This window comes from Saimiri boliviensis, chromosome 1 (genome assembly GCF_048565385.1).
Source record: "Saimiri boliviensis isolate mSaiBol1 chromosome 1, mSaiBol1.pri, whole genome shotgun sequence".
NCBI classification, from domain to species: Eukaryota; Metazoa; Chordata; class Mammalia; order Primates; family Cebidae; genus Saimiri; species Saimiri boliviensis.
Window position 1 is genome coordinate 26,924,538 of NC_133449.1, and position 6,809 is coordinate 26,931,346.

Consider the following 6,809-nt stretch of genomic DNA (forward strand, 5'->3'; position numbering starts at 1 on the left):
CTTTTAAAAATCTCAAAAGAGATATTTACCATCTATTCTTTCTGAGGGCTGCCACCTGTGAGGCTTCATCTGCATAACAAGTGCCTTGGCACCTATGATTCCTTTTTTAGTTGTTGTTGTTGTTGTTGTTGTTATTTATTTATTTATTTATTTATTTATTTTGAGATGGAGTTTCGCTCTTGTTACCCAGGCTGGAGTGCAATGGCGCGATCTCGGCTCACCGCAACCTCCGCCTCCTGGGTTCAGGCAATTCTCCTGCCTCAGCCTCCTGAGTGGCTGGGATTACAGGCACGTGCCACCATGTCCAGCTAATTTTTTGTATTTTTTTTTAGTAGAGACGGGGTTTCACCATGTTGACCAGGATGGTCTCGATCAGTTGACCTCGTGATCCACCCGCCTCGGCCTCCCAAAGTGCTGGGATTACAGGCTTGAGCCACCGCGCCCGGCTATTTATTTATTTAGACAGAGTCTTACTCTGTTGCCCAGGATGGAGTGCAGCAGCAGGATCTCAGCTCACTGCAACCTCTGCCCTTCAGGTTCAAGGGATACTCGTGCCTTAGCCTCCCAAGTAGCTGGGATTACAGGCATGTACCACCACACCTGGCTGATTTTTGTAGTTTTAGTAGAGAAATGGTTTCACCATGTTGGCCAAGCTGATCTTGAACTCCTGACCTCAATGATCCACCTGCCTCAGCCTCCAAAAGTGCTGGGATTACAGGCATGAACCACTGTGCCCAGCCTGACCCTCTTAACTCAAGCATTCTTTTATTGTTATTGTTGTTATAGCCATTTTCAGGGATCTTAATGACTGCCATGTCTTTAAGGATTGTAACATGGCTTTACTATTGCCAGTTTTTAAAGTATGTCTGCACAAACACAATGAGGTAGGCAGATTCATTGGCTGGCTTAAGCATTCTTTACTACTGACTTCAAGTCTTTAAGCAATTGCCTAACTCTCTTAACCATTAACATATAATTTTTTTTTTTTTTTTTTTTGAGACGGAGTTTCGCTCTTGTTACCCAGGCTGGAGTGCAATGGCGCGATCTCGGCTCACCGCAACCTCCGCCTCCTGGGTTCAGGCAATTCTCCTGCCTCAGCCTCCTGAGTAGCTGGGATTACAGGCGTGCGCCACCATGCCCAGCTGATTTTTTTTTTTTTTTTAGTAGAGACAGGGTTTCACCATGTTGACCGGGATGATCTCGATCTCTTGACCTCGTGATCCACCCGCCTTGGCCTCCCAAAGCGCTGGGATTACAGGCTTGAGCCACCGCACCCGGCCAATAATTTTTTTTTTTAATAGAGATGGGGTTTCTCCATGTTGGTCAGGCTGGTCTTGAACTCCTGACCTCAGGTGATCCGTCTGCCTCAGCCTCCCAAAGTGCTGGGATTACAGGCATGAACCACTGCACCCAGCCCAACTAAATAATTTCCAAAACCCACCTATGACTTGCAAGCTCCCACTTCAAGATGTCCCAACTTTTCAGGCCAAACCAATGTATGCCTTTTGTGTGTTGATTATGTTTTTGCCTGTAACTCCTGTCTTTCTAAAATGTATAAAACCAAAGTGTAACCTACTCCTCAGTCACACTTTCTCAGGACCTCTTGAGACTATTTCCCTGGCCATGGTCACTTATATCGGCTCAGAATAAACCTCTTTAATGTATTTCACAGAGTTTGGTTTTTTCTGTTTACAAGCCAATACTCAGGCTATATTTGGGGTTGGGGGCTTTTTGCTTTATCTCTTTTGGATCCTGTTTCTGGGATTTTTTTTTTTTTTTTTTTTGAGATGGAGTTTTGCTGTTTCCCAGGCTGGAGTACAATAGCATGATCTCGGCTCACTGCAACCCCCATCTCCTGGGTTCAAGCAATTCTCCTGCCTCAGCCTCACAGATAGCTGGGATTACAGGTCACCACCCCTGGCTAATCTTTTATTTTCAGTAGAGACAGGGTTTCTTGATGTTGGTCAGGCTGGTCTCGAACTCCTGACCTCAGATGAGCCATCTGCCTTGGCTTCCCAAAGCGTTGGGATGACAGGTGTGAGCCACTGTGCCCGGTCTGGAAATTTTTTTTTTTTTTTTTTTTTTTTTGAGACGGAGTTTCGCTCTTGTTACCCAGGCTGGAGTGCAATGGCGCGATCTCGGCTCACCGCAACCTCCGCCTCCTGGGCTCAGGCAATTCTCCCGCCTCAGCCTCCTGAGTAGCTGGGATTATAGGCACGCGCCACCACGCCCAGCTAATTTTTTGTATTTTTAGTAGAGACGGGGTTTCACCATGTTGACCAGGATGGTCTTGATCTCTCGACCTCGTGATCCACCCGCCTCGGCCTCCCAAAGTGCTGGGATTACAGGCTTGAGCCACCGCGCCCGGCCTTGGAAATTTTTTTGACACCCTTTTAAAAAAAAAAAATGTTTGGCCGGGCGTGGTGGCTCAAGCCTGTAATCCCAGCATTTTGGGAGGCCGAGGCGGGTGGATCACGAGGTCAAGAGATCGAGACCATCCTGGTCAACACGGTGAAACCCCGTCTCTACTAAAAATACAAAAAATTAGCTGGGCATGGTGGCGCGTGCCTGTAATCCCAGCTACTCAGGAGGCTGAGGCAGGAGAATTGCCTGAACCCAGGAGGCGGAGGTTGCGGTGAGCCGAGATCGCGCCATTGCACTCCAGCCTGGGTGACAAGAGGGAAACTCCATCTCAAAAAAAAAAAAAAAAAAAAAAGTTTGATCCCTCTGTTTGCTGGCATGATTTTGCTGATAAAAATGTAAAACTTGCCGGGCGCGGTGGCTCAAGCCTGTAATCCCAGCACTTTGGGAGGCCGAGGCGGGTGGATCACGAGGTCGAGAGATCGAGACCATCCTGGTCAACATGGTGAAACCCCGTCTCTACCAAAAATACAAAAAATTAGCTGGGCATGGTGGTGCGTGCCTGTAATCCCAGCTACTCGGGAGGCTGAGGCAGGAGAATTGCCTGAACCCAGGAGGCAGAGGTTGCGGTGAGCCGAGATCGCGCCATTGCACTCCAGCCTGGGTAACAAGGGCGAAACTCCGTCTCAAAAAAAAAAAAAAAAAAAATGTAAAACTTAATTGGCTTTTTAGAAAGCTTAAAATTGCCCCAAATTGACTCCTCTAAGATTTGTTCTTCCATTTCCTGCCACTTTTACTCCTCTATAACCCACACTCTGTAGCTCAACAATGTACAGCCAATCATTAATCAATGATATTTCTGTGAACTAGTGAGAATTCTTGACAAACAACTTTGTATCAGCCTACTCCTTGTTCCCTTTTTTGCCTTTAAAAACCTGCTTGTGGCTGGTCCCTGGTGTTTACAACTAATTGATCACAACCAGTTACAGATTTCTTTGTTCCTTCTCCACTCCCACTGTTTCACTTGACTAGCCTTAAAAAAAAAAAAAATGCTTGTAACAAAGGCCCAAGCCAACACCCATTTCTGACACTATGGCAGACTAAATGTGCAGAGAAACTCTCCTGGTACGGAACTCTCAAAATGATGGCTAAAATCACAAAAACATATTTATAAATGTGTTGCTGGGCTGGCAGAAAAGTAAGGGAAAAGAATAAGAGAAAGAATAAGAAAGCACATAAAATAAAAACAAAATCGGCCGGGCGCGGTGGCTCAAGCCTGTAATCCCAGCACTTTGGGAGGCCGAGGCGGGTGGATCACGAGGTCAAGAGATCGAGACCATCCTGGTCAACATGGTAAAACCCCGTTTCTACTAAAAATACAAAAATTAGCTGGGCATGGTGGCGTGTGCCTGTAATCCCAGCTTCTCAGAAGGCTGAGGCAGGAGAATTGCCTGAACCCAGGAGGCGGAGGTTGCAGTGAGCCGAGATCGCGCCATTGCACTCCAGCCTGGGTAACAAGAGCGAAACTCCTCCTCAAAAAAAAAAAAAAAAAAAAAAAAAAAAAATCAAAAAAACGAAAAAAAGAAATAAGGCTGGGCACGGTGGTTCACGCCTGTAATCCCAGCACTTTGTGAGGCCAAGGCGGGTCGATCACGAGGTCAAGAGATCGAGACCATCCTGGTCAACATTGTGAAACCCCGTCTCTACTAAAAATACAAAAAATTAGCTGGGCATGGTGGTGCGTGCCTGTAATCCCAGCTACTCGGGAGGCTGAGGCAGGAGAATTGCCTGAACCCAGGAGGCGGAGGTTGCGGTGAGCCGAGATCGCGCCATTGCACTCCAGCCTGGGTAACAAGAGCGAAACTCCGTCTCAAAAAATAAAAAATAAAAAAATAAAAAAACAAAAAAGAATAAGGAAGCACATAACCAGAAATGGTAAGCCAGCACTAAGGTCAGGGCTGCCTTTGTGATATCTGTGAATTCCTGATGCCCAAGGCCTGGGTCTTAACAGGCTACACCTGGGGACAGGAGACAATGCCTAGGGACCATTCAAAATGGAAAGTTGGGCCAGCGGTGGCTCACGCTTGTAATCCCAGCACTTTGGGAGGCTGAGGCGGGTAGATCACGAGGTCAGGAGTTCAAGGCCAGCCTGGCCAATATGGTGAAACCCCATCTCTATTAAAATACTAAAAATACAAAAATTAGCCCGGCATGTTAGCACATCTGTAATCCTGGCTACTCCGGAGGCTGAGGCAGGAGACTAGCCGGAACCTGAGAGGCAGAGGTTGTGATAAGCCAAGATATGCCATTGCTCTCCAGCCTAGGCAACAAGAGAGAAACTCCGTCTCAAAAAAAAAAAATAGTAATAAATTATACTACATAAAGTTAGGAGCACCTATTCATCACAAGATACCATTGAGAGAGTGAAAAAGACAAGTTCACAGACTGGGAGAAGATATTATTTGCCATATAATTCACATATTTAAAGGTGCTTCTATCAAGAATATATTAAAATCCCCATAGAGCAATAAGACAGGGACTGATAATCCAGTATTAAATGGCTAAATGGGTTAGAAACACATTTTTTTTTTTTTAAGAGACAGGGTCTCTCTCTGTCACCCAGGTTGAATGGCATCATAGCTCACTGCAACCTCGACCTCCTGGACTCAAGGGATCCTCCTGCCTCAGTCTCCCAAAGTGCAGGGATTACAGGCACGAGCCACTGCATCTGGCCTTGGTCAGGCATCTTTCTAAAGAGGATATCCAAATGGCTGAACGTGCTCAACTTCATTAGTTATTAGAAAATTGCAAATTGAAATCTTGAGATACTATAACACACTCACCAGAATGGTTAATATCTGTATCTGTTAAATCCAGAGGGTTTTTGTTTGTTTGTTTGTTTTACTGAAGTTTATAGTTATACCATGTTCAGAAAATCCAGAATATAAACATGCCTAGGGCTGGGCCCAGTGGCTCACGCCTTTAATCATAGCATTTTGGGAGGCTGAGGTTGGTGGATCACCTGAGGTCAGGAATTCAAGACCAGCCTGGCCAACATGGAGAAACCCCTTCTCCACTAAAAATACAAAAAATTAGCCGGACATTGTGGTGCATGCCTGTAATCCCAGCTACTCGGGAGGCTGAGGCAGGAGAATTGCTTGAATTTTGGAGGCAGAGGTTGCAGTGAGCCGAGATCGTGCCGCTGCACTCCAGCCTGGGTGACAGAGCAAGATTCCGTCTCAAAAAAACAAAACAAAACAAAAACCAAACAAACAAAAAAAAACACCTACCAACAAAAATGGGTCCACACGTCGTCAAAAGATATATATGAGAGCACTCATAACAGCATTATTTGTAATAGCCCCAAGCTAGAACCTTGCATTTGTGTTTCCTGTGGTGCTGGGGCTGAGGTTCTGCAAACCACTTTCTGCTTTGCCAGCTGGCACTTCACTGGGCTCCACCAATAGAGGGTGCTAGAGGAAGCCCGCAAGATGAGGAGGGAGCAGGGATTTGCTGCTGCTTTTCTGGTTTTTTTTCTTACTCTTTTTTTTCCTTTTTCTTTTCTTTTCTTTCTTTCTTTTTTTTTTTTTTTTTTTTTTTTTTGAGACAGAGTTTAGCTCTTGCTGCCAGGCTGGAGTGCAGTGGCTTGATCTAGGCTCACTGCAATCTCTGCCTCCCAGGTTCAAGCAATTCTCCTGCCCCAGCCTCCTGAATAGCTGGTACTACAGGTATGCACCACCACACCTAGCTACTTTTGTATTTTTAGTAGAGTTGGGGTTCCTCCATGTTGGTCAGGGTGGTCTCGAACTCCCGACCTCAGGTGATACACCGGCCTCGGCCTTCCAAATTGCTGGGATTACAGGCGTGAGCCACCACTCCCAGCTTAGATTTGCTTCTTGCAGTTTGCTTCTTGTGCCCCTGTCAGGGTGGCAACAGCTCTTTTATCTGGCAGCCCCACTTGATTCAAGTTTCAAACTTTTTCCCATTCTCAGAACCAGCCTTGGCTGGGCACAGTGGCTCACGCCTGTAATCACATGCAGCTCTGTGCTCTGAAGTCTGAGTTCTATCTCTGCAGGGTTCTTCCAAGCTTCTAGTTTCCAGTAACTCCCACCTTTTTCTTTTTTTTTTTACTATCTCCAGTAATGGGTATAAGCAAACTCCCACCTTTTTCTTTGGTGAACTCCCACCGCTCTGGGTGGTAACTGCGTCCTTTGGTTGCTGCCTCTGTGTTACTTGGGATTTCTCTTTTGCCTTTGCAGTCCTTATGAAAAATTCCCTCTGCTGTAATAACTGGTGTGGTTTTTATGGTCCTAGTTGGACCCTGACTCATACAACAGCCCAGATAAGATTCTTTTGACATCTCACCTATTTCTGGACTTGGATACGCTATTACTTCCCAGTTCTTACTTTACTTTTATTTTATTTTAATTTTTATTTTGAGAAGGAGG

At 45.9% G+C, this 6,809-nt stretch overlaps 1 non-coding gene across 1 annotated transcript; it reads right to left on the reverse strand.

The window, feature by feature from the left end:
* Positions 1-778: 778 nt before the first annotated feature.
* On the reverse strand, positions 779-908 carry LOC120362240 (small nucleolar RNA SNORA33). Its single transcript, XR_005578200.1, has one exon. It is a non-coding gene; the product is annotated as a small nucleolar RNA SNORA33 (small nucleolar RNA).
* Positions 909-6,809: the final 5,901 nt, after the last annotated feature.